At 46.8% G+C, this 15,787-nt stretch overlaps 1 protein-coding gene across 3 annotated transcripts in view; it reads right to left on the reverse strand.

The window, feature by feature from the left end:
• Positions 1 to 15,787, reverse strand: part of LOC139757817 (uncharacterized) — a 274,147-nt gene that overhangs the window by 61,018 nt on the left and 197,342 nt on the right. The window contains exon 1 of one of the 3 annotated variants that reach the window (XM_071678689.1): positions 10,516 to 10,663. The exons of 1 other annotated variant lie outside the window; for it this stretch is intronic. The gene's annotated coding sequence lies outside the window, so the exon portion shown is untranslated. Of the gene's footprint in view, positions 1 to 10,296; positions 10,664 to 15,787 lie in introns of those variants that run through there. One more of the 3 variants, XM_071678686.1, reaches the window with a different exon arrangement.

Raw genomic sequence — 15,787 nt, forward strand, 5'->3', positions numbered from 1 at the left:
GTTCTTCTGGCGGCGCTACTGACACGCTAACAGACCTTCTTCCTCAGCTTCGCTGGTGCTGGGAAGTCAATCAGACCAGTGAATGGTTCGGGCGCAATTACCTCTCTTGAGTTCCCATGGTGACGTAAGGAGACCTGATCGATTTAGAACCTTTCTCAGCTGGGTCATGTTTTGGAAAGTCACACACGTAAGAATGTGGGAGAGATTTTTTAGATATCCTTCGTTTTCAAAGGTCATTACGAAACAATAATCAAAAAATAAGGTGGACTACGCAAAATCATATTCCAATGCTTAACCACAAACACCTACTTACACCTTCCTCCCTCAACTCGAGAAATATAATAAAGTTTTGTGACATAAAAACACGGACGAAATATTCCAAAAACACCAGACATGACAGACTGAAGCAATGCCGATGCCTGGAGCCAAAATGAAACAAAAACAAAAGCTCACTATGGACTGTTATGCGTCCTAATATTAGGGCAACCAAAAAAGAAAAAATGCCTTGGGAACCCAGGCTGATAAGATCATGTGACTCGTATGAAAAATAATAACTCCACGAAAAAAAAACCAGGCAGGCAAGGTCAGGTATCAGGCGAACCATCGCTCGGGTCTGTGATGGTGTTCCCACAACACAATGAGCTTCCCTCACCACAGGGTCGAGTCAATCTCACCACCAGGGAGGACGGTTGCCTGCAAAGGCCTTCCCCCTAACCCATGAGAGCCAGCAGCAACGTAGCACACAAGAACCACAGACTGAAAGATATAAATAATTTCATGAGGAATACCTGCTACTCTCACTCTTTTCCACAGTCAACACGGGCTATATTTTTCTACCTAAGGCCTGTAAAACTACTCAATTAGGCCAGAGAATAGTAGACAATCGAGGTCGTTAGAGACAATAGAGGATCCAGGTTGTTTAGAATCACTCACGTGAAGGCTATTTGTCTGGATGTATTTATCACTTCTGGTCACTGAGGTGTCTGCCTTTATGTGGTATTGTTCCTCCCAAGGTGTCTCAAAAGTGGCTCACGCTGGTGGCCCTTGTCTTGGTAGCTCCGAAAGCTGGCTTTGCAACGCGCCATACAGGAAACCTGTCCTCTGTCATGGGTTCCACAAGTCCCATTCATAGTGGTACATCTGACACAGAATCAGGGGTCAAGAGTGAGGGTAAATGAGAATTAAGTCTCATTATTTTGCTTGGAAGTTTAACATGTTTATCCCTACTACGTTCGAAAGAGAAAAGTTATCTCATTCTTGAGTCCTGACCATCAATCTGTTCATATATTTTTTGAGAATATTACAGTAAGGAAATACTTCAGAGGAAAATCTGATGTCTGGGCTAAATTGCTAGATTTACTTTTTAGGTACCATAAATCTTTAAGTTCTTCCTTAATGTGCTCGTGAATCATCTTGGTAGCATAGACTCGTTCGTAATGAGGCAACTAACTTGTTAACCCTAGTAAGCTTCGTGAGGCTTAGTTTAGATCAAGCAACTAACCGAATTAGGATGACCTAGTATTGCTAATGACGAAATTAACTAGCCAGGTAGACCCACCCTGGTTAATGAAGTAATCAATTGACCTGGGCGACCTTCTCTGACGAGAGAGAGAAGTAAATAACCAGACAGACATATTCTGGTTGGTGAGGAAACCAAGTAGTCTCGTCAGTGTGGCTGGTGAGGGACGAAGCTGGTCTGGTAGCCAAACCTGGCAAGTCGGGGACACAAGGAGTCTGATAAGCCTGGACTGTCATGTCAGGGGATCGACATCTTGATAAAGATATGAGTGATGGGTACAGGACCCCGGCTGACAGGGGTCATCTAGTCAGCTTGAGGCACAAGGGTCAGGAGGCTGTGCGGCCTTAGGGGGAAAGACGGCAAAACGAAGAGTAAGGATTGGTGGGTGGGCGGGCGGCGGGCGGCCATACAGTGGGAATGAATGGTGGGTGGTCGTGGAATGGAAGAGAGCTGTCGTCCATGGCCCAGCAGTGGGTGTGTCTGGTGGACGGTCGTGGGGAGAAAGTGGTTGGTGAGCAATCAGAGAAAGGACGTGGCTGCTGGGTGATCACAGGATGATGATGGCTTGTGTGAGTGAGCAAAAGTGGGGAGGGCCCAGTAGAGACAGCAGCGATCCTCACATACTTCGGGAGATATTTTGATGATGGTGATGACGGTGGTGACTGTCCAAAAAACAGAACTGACTGGAGGGTCTGATTTTCGACGGCAAGTCGAAAATCATTCCGTACTCTCACGACAGACGCGTAGGATTCTACAAAATATCATCACTAGAGGCAAAAAGGATTCATGGATACACGAAGAGGAAGCTATGGAGACAGATTCAGGGCCCAGAAGTGCCTACAACCAATAGCCACTGAGCTGACCCTCAGCTGGAGAAGTGGGTGTGCTGCAGGGTCCTGGTGAGAGGAGAGGCCTGTTTACGATGCCACCCTCACCAGGAAGGAGCGCGTGCCCTGCATCCACCAGGCTAAACGCCAACCTTGGTGTCTTTCCAGGATAAACAAGACCATTAGCACTCCCGAATAGTCCATAGTGCAATAAGTATCAGAACAGATCTACCGCATTAGTGGAGGTTGACGACACACAGTACAAGATAGTTTAAGGCACTATAGACATCTACATGTAACTGATGGAATTATTTGACCCGTTGTATCGGAGTGCTTCGTTCATCCTAGGAAAGGCAGTCGAGCCAGTATGAGGACGTAGTATACAGGGGAGCGACCACAGGTGTGGCTGAGGGATGACCTAGCTTGATCGGCGTGCCAGCTGCAACCAGTTCGTGATTCACCTCTACAATTACCTTCCAGGTGTACCGGTCAGGTGGATGGTGCACAAGCTGTGTACCCAACAGGTGTGCCACTTCGGTGGACGGTACATAGGCCGTGCACTCTCAGAACGCAGAGGATCAGGCACTCAGTGAGTGTTGTTGTGGTGTCATAACTCGACGTGTTGACCAGGGTGTTGGCAGGTGTGTGCTCACGAGGTGTAGTCAGGCGTGTGTTGATCTGGACTACTAGTGGTAGACGTGTGGTCGTGGGATTAGATTATTCAGGAGAGAGGGGTCTCTCTCTCTCTCTCTCTCTCTCTCTCTCTCTCTCTCTCTCTCTCTCTCTCTCTCTCTCTCTCTCTCTCTCTCTCTCTCTCTCACCCACCCAGGGGCCCACAACGTCACCTCCGGTTCAGATGATGGCGCACCTCACCCACATGACGTGAGGGTCTTACTGAGCGACCCTCCAACAAGACACCAGTACAAAGAAAACCAGTGTCTCTTCTTAATACGTGATTAACATACGTACCCTAGGGAGTATACAAACAAAGGGGACTTTAAATGCATTCCTGATGCTGTGGATTTTATGAGAAAGATTATTCACTGAAATACATATGAAAAATGTTTATTTCCCTAGTTTTTAACAATGAACTGCAAGGCTTATCTAAGATCTAAAGTGTGATAGACTTTCCAACGTTTACCTTCATCTGAGCACAGTACAGCTTTGACAAACGATGTGGAGGTGTTTTCTCAATCATAAGAACGAGAAAATTACCCTTAAGGTCGACGTAAGTTACACACACGCTCAGCTACACTGAAAAGACGTTGAAGGCTCGTCTTTATCCCTATAACACTAAAGAGTTCTTGGTAAACCCAATGACAGAGGTAGAGTAACTACGAATATAGAATAAGTAAAGGAAATCTATAGTAGTAAATGTATAAGGCAAATGGGTGAATATTTTTCCCTTTCCTTCGCCGAAAGGAAAATAGGTGAATATTTTCCCCTTTCCTTCGCCGAAAGGAAAATAGGTGAATATTTTTCCCTTTCCTTCGCCGTAAAACACAATCTGAAGAGTCACCTGGAGGAGTCTAGGCTCATCATCTTAATCCAATTTTGCACAGTAAAGCTCTCGTCTCAAAAAATGTGAACACAACAAATGAACAGACGACGCTAAACTAAAGAAAAACAAAATCAGGGTAGATGTCGTGGTGCATGTCGTTCGTGTGTTTCCCCGGAACTCCTGGGTAAATCTACAGCTGATCATATATTCAAATTTTGGGCGGAAATTTGCTTTCGAATGAGCTCTGGGGGTAATGTAGTGACCAGTGTATGGGTTGTGCTGAGACGATGAATACATTGTAGGGGGTTTAAATGCTAAGAGTTCCTCTGACTGACAGAATATATATGTACATCTCTCTCTCTCTCTCTCTCTCTCTCTCTCTCTCTCTCTCTATATATATATATATATATATATATATATATATATATATATATATATATCATGGGACGTCTTGGGCAAGGTTTTCCAAGGTTTATTCTCATTGAAATTAGAAGTCCAAGGACATTTCAGGACGCATAGTAACTTCTGTGTAAAGGAGAATATTCGTGTGGATGACTCGTTATGTGAAACCGAGGACGCGTCTGGCGTGGGGGTCAGGACTGGAGAACACGGCTGGTCACCAAAGTCTGAAACGCTTACATATCTAGCCGTGAAAAGGAAGGCGAGGGATTTGCGTACTGAGCTTGGAGGAGAGAGAGAGAGAGAGAGAGAGAGAGAGAGAGAGAGAGAGAGAGAGAGAGAGAGAGAGAGAGAGAGAGAGAGAGAGAGAGAAACCTTGGGGAAGTGGGAGTGGGGGAGGGAGACACACACACGACGTAAGGAGAGGGGGAGAACAAATGGGTTTGAGGGAACCCGATAAGCCAACGAATTTTACGCCGGATCCACCAAAAAAAAAAGGGAAAAAAAGACTGAAACGTTAAACTCCTTGTTATATAAAACCCCTTCCATCCAGAGATCTCCAGCGGTGATAGCGAACAGCACGCGGGCCCGGCACGCACCCGCCAGATGGCTTGCTTCAAGACATGATATCGTGTGGGGCCACAACCGTCCGCGTTGGGGGCAGGTACGTAGGTCGGCCACAGGCACCCGTGTGGGCCACAGTCGTCCGTGTGGGCCGTAAGCACCCGTGTGGGCCACATTCGTCCGTGTGGGCCATAAGCACCCGAGTGGGCCACAGTCGTCCGTGTGGGCCATAAGCACCCGTGTGGGCCACAGTCGTCCGTGTGGGCCACAAGCACCCGAGTTGGCCACAGTCGTCCGTGTGGGCCACAATCACTCGTGTGGGCCTCAAGCACCTGTGTATCATAGCCACCCATGTGAGCCACAGTGGCCTATGTAGGCCACAAACACCTATATGAGCCAAAAGAGAAGCCCGTGTGGGCCACAAACACGGGTTTTGGCCACAAACACCCGCTTTGGTCGCATAACATCATTTTCTGACACCTGTCGTCGGAAATGTTGGAGAAGGTAAAAAGAATTTATTCTCGTCCGTAATTGAAATGATTGCTGAGTTTCTCTCCTGATATCACATTCTCTCATGTCTCTCGAGTTTACTGAAAGTAAACCATTTGTTGCAACGTGTTTATACGCTGGAGGTAAACCATTTGTGGCAACAGGTGTAGCGTCTTTACACCAAGACTTCCAACAAACTGTATGTAATAAACTGGCTCTGTGAGGGATGAGGGAACACACTCAGTCGCGCCTCTAGCCAGGGAGGAATTCCAGGCGTAGTGGCGATGACGACTCCCACCACTTGAGCAACTATCTAACCACATCCTGGCCACTCGCAGGGCCTACCTTCTTGGTTGCACTCGTTGGGCGAAGGGCTTGACGAAACAGCAGGTGATATGTTGAGCCAAGGCTCAAGGAAAAGCGTGATAATGGCTGGTCTTGGGGGTCGGTATACTCGTGATTATGAGACATACAAGTAACCTGCACACGGACCAGTCAATCATAAACTCCCTGGCCATGAGAGGCCTCTAATGTCTTAGAATTAAAACTCTTTATGATACAGTTCTTTTTTTTCATAAATGATCTAACAGTAGAATAAGACAAGAGATCTAACGAGAAGAATAAGAGGATCGCCGAAAGATGGTTAAGGAATCGAAACTTTTTACCAAAGAGAGAAGAAGGGATCCGGCAAGGTTAAAGGAATCCTTTATGGTCTAAAGGTCGATGAAACCATCCAACCATATACAGGGTGTCTAGAAGGAGGAAGCAACAAGGGCAGTTAGGAGACTTAGCCGGCCCAGCTCTCCTTAGCGTCTGCGGCTACAGTCAAAGATTACGTTACTGGTGTGTTTCATGCTTAGCCAAGCAGTATATCCATCGTCTCCGGCCGCCGCACCCCGCTGCCCTCTCACGACCACTATGGATCACAAGGTCTGCTAATGCCACGAAGTTTTTGTGGCCTCTTCTGAAAGGTATTCTTGGTTCATCGTCGTGGCTAATGGGGTCGAACATATTTCTTTTTCAATGGTTACTTATCACTGACACTGAGTTTTATATATTTGTTCACATTATGACACACACACACACACACACACACACACACACACACACACACACAAGGAGTGAACGAGTGAGGAAAGGGTGACATAGAGGATGTATGTGTCACAAGTGGAGGGAAGAAGAAGAACCGAAAGACCAAACTGGAGATGAAGGGACGCAACGAAAAAGCTTTTGAGCGATCTGGCCCTGAACATGCAAGAGGGTCAATGGCGTGCACGGGATAGAGTAAATTGGAACGATACGGTAAATAGGGGACGACATGCTGTCAATGGACTGAACTAGGGCATGTGAAGTGTCCGGGGTAAACCATGGAAAGATCTCTGGTGCCTGGCTGTGGACGGCGAGCTGTGGTTTCGGTGCATTACACATGACAAATAACGTATGGATGTGAGTGGATGCGGCCTTTCCTCGTCTGTATCCTGGCGCTATCTCGCTGGCGCTGGAAACGGCGATCAAGTATAATATTTATATATACATATATCTCTCCGCAGAGGCCACGGGAAACGCCAGTGTGTACGAGATAATGAAGTGGACGCTCAGCCAGAGATAGGCTGATACAAGCCCTGATAACCCAATGCGGATTGGTCATCCCCGGGCCTCCCGTAGCCTCTTCGACCTCGTACCGTCCCAAGGTTATCGTACCGTCATCCTTTTGTTAATGTACCTTAAGTAGAATAATCTCAGGCTTCAAGAAAATCAGGCATTTTATCGTTTTAGGAGATTCATTCACATCATTTCTTAGGATCTGACATTTTCGAAACTGTTACAAGGCAAGAGCACTGGTTTCCACATGAGTGTGTCTCCGGGAGAGACGGTATGGGGCAGCCAAGTGGTACGATGTGGGAGAGCCGGGCTCTGCCTAGTGGTAATCTGGTCTGACGTCACGTGGCGTATCCGATGCTCGGGTGGAATATTTACGCTTGATATGCAGGCGACCGAGATAGCCAACCGAGGGTCGTTCCTAGCGGGTCGTGCTCGATTGGTGAGGCGCTTTTAGAGCAGGTCCTGCTCGATGGTGTGGTACTTTGTATGGCTGATGAACATGGTAAGAGCCAGGGAGAGAGGAAGAGGGGAGAGGCAGCTGGTGATGAGAGAAGAAAGGAAGGTAGGATGAGATAGATAGTTAGATAGATAGATTGATAGAGATAGAGAAAATTACGAACTCGACAATGAATCACAAAATGCAACGACAGTAAAAGTAAAAAGATATGGAATATTTCACACCACATACCACGTCTCATCAATGTCGCTAGTTAGGTAGTTAGGCAGACACTGAGGTAAATATGAGTAAATAGGGACATGCAGACAGAGGAATCACAAAGCACATATGAATAGTGATCTGTGGTGGAACAGACAAAAAAAAAAAGAGTAGGTAAAGAAATACAAGGAGGTGAAGAAGAACACACAGCCAAGCATAGAAAAGAGATGGTAAACAGACTGAAAACTGAGGAGAAAGCAAAGAGGATTGATGAATGAACAGTGGATAAACAACAGAGGAGGCGAAAGGACAAACAAAGCTAAACAAGCCATGACAAACAGCACCGAACAAGAAAGCAGGTAAACACAAGTACTTGGCAAGGAAAGACAGTAACAAGAAGCCACGAGAGAGACGGTCAGCCAGGCGTTGCTGGTCAGCGGCAGCAGCAGCAGCAGCAATAGCCGGGAGGGGCCCAAAGATGGTAGGTTAGTGGACCAGACGCCTTACAACGGGCACCTTGCTGGGCCGGAGGTCACGCGGTGGCTCAGAGGGCGAGCAGGGAGGAGTTGTGGTGGCGCGAAGCACCGAGAAGACTTCAAGGACAAATCTAATTCGTTTTTTTCCGCACAAATCTTCTAAGTAAACACGAGAGGGAAATCTAATTTAAATGAAAAGAAGAGGAGGACACCAGTTAGAGGTAATGAGTCGTGGGAATTATAGAACTAAATGCATAGAGTTAAAAAGGCAAAGTTTCAAAGATATGGTTCGAAGCAGCGAACGACACGACGACCAAAGTGCCTTATGGTGGGAGGCCACAGTGATGCCCCCCTGGCGGCTGTAGAGAGAGAGTGTGAGTTCTTGCCATTGCTAGGTGAAGGTAGTGCCGGAGACCGGGGTCCTTGGAACTCGTAGTCCACGGGAGCCGGGGTCTACTATGCCTGCGGACCACAGGGCCATAGGTCACTCCCTCCCAACCTCGCTATTCCAGACGCCACCACCTCTCTCCCCAAGTTCTTTGCATCTACTCATCTTTTCCCTCTGTTTTATACTTTCTTGTGATGTATGGAGGTTATGTACACATGTCCTGCTGGTACTAAAACGTGGTTCAACCCCTACACTGAGAAAGGGTCCATGTACTGGGGGGAGGCGAGGCGGGATTTTGAATTTCTTGACTCGTTGAATCAACTTCCAGGAAGAACGCTGGAGCTGGACGCATCTCCGGGGTTAAACCTTTGTGGCCCGTAGCTTGTAGTTGAGCCTTCCGCTGGTGTGCTTGTAGGAGCGAACCAAAGCTGAAAGTCTTAGCTGTTCTCGACCTTGGACGTGGAAGCAAATCGTTCAGAAATGAGGAGAGACTATCTACTCACAGGTAGGTACATACGACCAGCCTATGCCATTTGGCAGGGCTAGCACGTAGTACTCCCAAGAAGGAAAGAGAAAGTAAGTTGTAATTTCTAAGTTTTCAGGCAGCACCGTCAGAACCTGGCCTATTACGGGCTGAGGTAACTCCAGAAAGATCAGCAGTTATGATGAAAGTGTCTGGTTTAGTATACTGCTTACTGTAGGGGAAGAGGAAGGGTAGAGATGACCATAGACACAGAGGCCTATCGGGTCTTGGTACCACCCACTTACATCACATATTTCTGGACCTCAAAAGTAATGCTGAGATAAACTTTCCACCAGGGTTGTACGACCCTTTACATCAGACATTATTGCTAAAAGTACTGATGTATTTCAATATACCACAGTTGTAGACTGCATCAAAATCTTGCTCAGGTACCTACGAGGCATCCTTGTCTCCACATCTTTTTCTAACCTTCGTAGATGTGCACTTATGTGTCAACATTATAACAAATTTCCCTCGTATTCATCCTTGTAGAACGCACATTGCCATCGATATTTCGTTGTGCAGTTTTCTAAACGTTAGTTTCCTTCCTTCATGGTCGCGTGTATCACAAACGTTTGCGTCTTACACAGACGAACAAGTACGTATGACTGTAATACGACGGGCAGGCTACATACGACCCTCCATGCAGTCCGGATACGACCCAGTGAATATGCCAAATACGCCCCTGTGTGCAGGCCGCGTACGATTCTCCAAGCACGCCAAATACTGCCCTCTGTACAGGCCACACGTAGGACATGTAGTCTTTTAAATCAAAGTTACCATAAAGTACCGCTTGGGCAAGTTTTTGTGTCCGTGGACCCAAACCCTTGTGCTCAACAGGCCTCGAAACTCTACCGCTTCATGTCTTCTCTAATTCAAGTAAACAATTTCGTTATGAGGGTAACACCACCTCAATATAGGATAGTAATAACAAGGAAAGTACGTAATCCCTCTACGTTATGCGTGTTCAACCCAAATACCTAAATGTAAATTTAGAAGAACTGGTATAAGATTAATTTCAACGTAGAACCATCATTATCACTTGGGGGGTGAAAAACGGTATTGTTAGCCAACAGGTTTGGGTAGGATAAGGTTTTCTCAGTGCAAAATGGCCAGGAATGTCGATGCGTCAGGTAGGTTGGCCTAAGCCATTTACCCCTCCACCACCAGTGTGGTGCAGGGGGCATCCCGTAGAGTTAACGGCACCTAGTCCTCACACGACCATCGCAAAGGACGTCATATCGAATTCGACAAATGCGTCTGCATTCACTCACACCCCAACCATGTCCTGCAACATCTCTGTCATTTCCGATACTCCGAACTGAGAGAAAAAAAAAAAGTACATTAGCTTACCTTAAGATAATTCCTTCAGTGGGTAAATAAATCCAGTGTCCCACAGACTACGAGAGTTCACATCGCATTGCACTTAGAATGTCATTTATAATCAACACTTCATATACTAACCGTCATAGTTAGACTGTCTGTATATGTGACTAGACTTCCGTGACCCAAATTGACAGTATCCAATTATTTCGTACTAAATCCTTCAATACATACAAATGTGATGTTTACCTAGTAACACAAGCCATCCACTAGGTCACTCGTATGTCACATTATACGCGGAGAAAGTTTGCTTTCTGTATACGCTACACTTATCAAAGTCTATGTCATCTTCCCTCACATATGCATCGAGGAGCTGATATAATTCCTCCTCCCTCCAGCACTCTCACGTGCGCACTGAGGTAAATACAACCAGGATGGGAGGTTCGCGGAGGCCGGGCCAACGTTCCCGCCCGTCCACCAATCAGAGCCCTGGATCGCCTAACCCTACGGGTGGGGCCACTTTCTCTATATAACTTCAGATTTTAAGCAAAGATTAGTATTTCCATTCAACAACTTGCACAGTCGGCGATAGTGGCAACATTACCACTCTGACGACGGAGGTGGGTATGAAAGTCAACTGAAAACAGGAATGCACGAAAATACTTAAGAGAGTTTAAGCCCAGTCTTAATGCTCCAGAACTTGAGGTATTACATTCAGATAACGCTGTGAGTAATGCTGCATCTGCTGTTAAATTCCCAATAACACGTCATCATACACCTAGCTTGCACTACGGGCGCGAATGCAGATTCTGGATGAATTCACAAACACGGATAGCCTGCTATTGCCATATAATGTATATAGAAACGTATATATGTATTTTAACACGGGTGCGACAGGCTGCTCAAAGAATGTCCTGACGGGGAACACGGGATCTAGCCATCGATGGCACAAAGCGTCACCTTAACATGATAATACGGGCCGTGGAACCCCGCCCTTTGTACACGGCATTTTGGGTGTGCCCAGCGAGCTCCTGAATGGCGTCCGGACTGACTTTTATTTTTTCATCGTTAATGCTGTGGGAATGTGTGAGGTCCCCTGGGGAGCCGGGCCGAGGTACAGGTGAAAGCAAGCTGTCAGCAGATGGGGATTGGGAGGGATGAGGGCAAACTGTTTGAGATTTATTGAGGGTTGTGTGTGTCGAGAGGTGTCGGCGTGTTGGGTTTTGATTGATCTGTGGGATCTCCTGGGTTCATCTCCTGTATTAGCACTTTCCGGTGACGTTACTCGTGTGATACGAGCAGGTTTATTGACTCATTACTAAAGGATAAGCTTCTTTATCAATCATGCATGTCTATGTATGTGTAAATTGTGTAAGTATGTGTTTGTCAATATTAGTGCAGTGTACGTATGTGTGAGTGGGTTCATTATAACTTCAGCTGCAATAATGCGAGTTTATCATGCAGTGTTAATCATCGTGTGGCCATTGACGAAGATGATACACAGCGCAAACAAAAGGTCTAAGGACTGGTCCTCAAAGATTGAATTCCAATGCATGTTACATAATAGGTGAGCTGTTCACCAGGTCTGGGCAACGGTGATTAGCTACATATCTAGTTGTATAGTGAGTGAACTGCTCACAAAATCTGAGCAAAGAAAATGACTGGATTATACAACAAGGTAAGGAATGAATGGACTATCCACAATAGGTAAAATGAGGGCACGGTTCAAAGATCCGATGTAGAACATTGTTGTGGATGAAGTAGTACCTCATCATATTTGTAAGATGCTACATCCTTTACGACAGATTGTAGGATGCAATAACCTCTCTAAATACTTACAGCAATTTACACCCTTTGCAAGTACTCTGCAAGTACTACCTTCTTAAAAACTACTCCTTAGCCCCTTATCACAGTTAGGTCTCCTACGGTGCCACACAAAGGAAGTCCTCCTGGGGTGCCACACCACGATAAACCTCCAAAGGTGCCACACTTACCGGCCTACTTACCGGTGGAATGTCTCCAACACATCGTTTGAGTCCCTGGTATATCTAAAGAGCTGGTACAATGATAAGTATGCCAGCCAGAGAAGCGCTGGTTAGACAAACCACACACATCCCATGGGCGTAATACCTTACCGACCATACTCTCATAGTCAACAGTATAGTTTTGATTTACTAATAAGTCGCCAGAAATTACGATTCCTCTCCAGTGACCTCACGAGAATTTCGACGAACTTAGTCGAGCACTGTGTGCTCGACAAGTGAATTCCTTGTATCGTTAGGTATGTCTATCTTCAGGCAATATGGACGGACTTTTAACACACCGCAGCTGCCACACTCCGCTCCTCCCTCCCCGGCTCCGCCACTCCTGCTGTCGCACACCACACCTCCCTCTTCACTCCACCACCGCCATTACCACACATCATACCTCCCTCCTGGCTCCGCCACTGCTGCTGCCACACACCATACTTCCTTCCCGGCTCCATCACCGCCGCTGCCATATACCACACCTCCATCCTCGCTCCACTACCGCCACTACCACACACCACACCTCCATACTGGCTCCATCACCGCCTCCCACCCTGCCCCATACCAACCACCCATAGTCCTGTCTCTTCCCCTGGAACTCCTTCCACTCACCCTCCCACTGCCCCCTAACTTCGTTCCATTCTTTTCTTCCCCCACCCCACCCTCCAGTTCCCCTTTCCTTTATTCTCTCCCTTCCATCCTCCTCCCACCAGTCGTACTCCTCCTCACTAACTGGTCCTCGCCACCCTGGCTTCACCACCCTCGTCTCCTTGGGTCCACACCATTGGCTCCTCGTCTACTGTACGACATATTCAACATTTTTCTCTCCTCTTCATAACAGCCGCTTTACCTCGTGTTTACATTACCATTATAACTATGTCCTATTCTTTCGCTGTTTGTCCTAACCTGAAGGAAATTATTTCAATTAAAAATCATACGTTTCCCTGTTTTTTTTTTTTCATCCTCTTTTTCTATTCCTTCTTGGGTGTTTTGCTGCCTCCTCAGCCTGGCCTTTTTTTTTTTTAAATTATCCTTTAAAGTTGTTGTAGAAACCAAGGACGCGATGGTCGACGAGTTGGGTTGGAATCTGGCGATGTGGTTGATGGTGGAATGGGTGATGGTGGAATGGTTGGTGGTGGAATGGTTGATGGTGGAATGGTTGATGGTGGAATGGTTGATGGTGGAATGGTTCATGGTGGAATGGTTGATGGTGGAATGGTTGGTGGTGGAATGGTTGATGGTGGAATGGTTGATGGTGGAATGGTTGATGGTGGAATGGTGGAATGGTTGATGGTGGAATGGGTGATGGTGGAATGGTTGATGGTGGAATGGTTGATGGTGGAATGGTTGATGGTGGAATGGCTGATGGGTGATACGTAATATTGTCGGTGGTGATGACAGTGTTGGTAGTGATGCTGGTTAATGTTGGCGGTGATGGTGGCTACTTAGGGTGGTGGAGATGGTGGTGGTGGTGGTGAGGGTTAAGGTGTGATAATTGTGGTTGCGGTTCTCTCGTAGGTTAATGAGACATGTGTGTGAGGAGTCTATGGCTGAATACTCTCTCCCTTCTCGGTTGAGGCTCCCCTTCCATACAATCCTCACCTCCTCTTCATTCTTTTTCACCACATTCATTCTTGCTGGTCGTTTCATTCACTTTCATTATGTTCCCCTCTGGCTCTTCACCTTACCTGTCCCATTCATCTATTTCATTCTCTCTTTTGATTTCGTATCCTCATCCAAACCTTTATTCGTAAGATAACTTGCCTTTCTGTATCGTCCTTATGTCCTACCATATGTCTCCCATCGTCTGACTTTCTCTCCCTTCAGAACATTCTTTCCGGCCCATTTCTCATCAAACGCTCCTTTGCCATCTCGTCTCCCGTACAGCTTCCGTTCCATTCGTCTCCCCTTCCCTTCCAGCCAGCCCAGCCCCTCCTTCCCCACACACGTCGCCGTTGCTGGTCAAGCGGTTTTGTTTGGCGAGTGGTCAAGCCTTCATCCCCAGCTCGTGTCTCCCACACCTTAGGGTCGGTCTGGGCTAAAAGCACCGGTAGTGGTGTCCATTACAGCGTCTAAGGCCACTAAAACTTCCTGCCTAAAGGTCAGAACTTCTCGTGGACGTTATCTCAACGCCTGGAAGTTGGTCAACTCACTGGGAAGAGAAATTCCTTTCGGGTTACGTTATAATGGTGAAGTTGTCATGTTAAGAGTTACTTTTGCAACCTCTCTCTCTCTCTCTCTCTCTCTCTCTCTCTCTCTCTCTCTCTCTCTCTCTCCTGACACGCGCATTCCCACCAACAGCCACACCACACACCCGCCTGTGACATGCGTCGTCCACCTACAACGCCAGTCCTCACCCTACGAGGGAGGAGAGGTTCATGCAGCATTCCTCTCACCACCTCGTCATGTCACGTCCACACTGAAGGCGTAGTATCGTGTGGTTCATTCCATACAGGCGACCGTCGTGACGAGCATAAAGATGAGGCAAAGTTGTACTACAGGATCGAATACAAGTGGCCATTACAATCACGATTACGTTATAGTGAAGTGGCCTTTGGCACGTCAGTAGGAATTTTTTTCATGCTCATTTATGATCAGGGATTGAACGGGTGACTGGTATGGTAGTAGAGCATTCTTTTTTTCTCCTTTGAATTTCAGACCGACAAATGAGGCTTGTCTGTCTCCTACGTTGTCGAATGTTCAAAACTGTTGGACGTACGAGTTGTGAGGTCCTCCAGGCCGCCAAGTCGAAACCACAGGGACAATTCTCATGGCAGGTCTCCCATTGTAAGCCACGCTCCTACACTGTAATTTCTGACCGGCCTCTCACCTGTGTTTCAATGACTAATTTGCTTCGGAATTTCTATCGGTGTGTTTAGGATAAGATGAACCTCTGGGTAAGGCAAGTTTATAGACAATGGTTTTCAGGGAGAAGAATGCGAGTACACGAGCGAAAGTACCTTTTTTTTCATCCACTGAAATGAGGGAGTTATACAGGTACACAGACCATACAGACCCATGGTCTAAGCGAGGTGGCCTGGGCTTAATAGGAGTACGCTGATAATCCCCTCCCTGATCATGGTCTAATCCAGCGACATTATGAAAGTGTAATAGATCACTTTTATCAGATTACGTGAGTTCTATGCTTGAAAAGATGAATAAGTTTAATTCCTTTTGTCACAGGGAGTCGAAGGTCTTCTCGCGGGAACGTCATATGGTCCACTGAGTGTCGAGCATCGGATCCGAGTGTTTATATGGAAGGTGATTCTAATATATCCATAGGCCGGATGGGATCTCCGCCTACCCACACCGCCGTTCTCGTGATTTATGGGTTTTCGAGTCAGTACGAACCGGTACCCAAACACAGCCTTATGTATCCTCCTGTGTGCTACCGAATCCTCCTCTCCCGTGTAGCCTTTGTTGATGATCTGAGCATAGTATAAAGGTTACTGGATCGTTTATCGCATTTCTCTCACTCAAAGGCCAATGCGACT

This window comes from Panulirus ornatus, chromosome 28 (assembly GCF_036320965.1).
Source record: "Panulirus ornatus isolate Po-2019 chromosome 28, ASM3632096v1, whole genome shotgun sequence".
Lineage (NCBI taxonomy): Eukaryota > Metazoa > Arthropoda > Malacostraca > Decapoda > Palinuridae > Panulirus > Panulirus ornatus.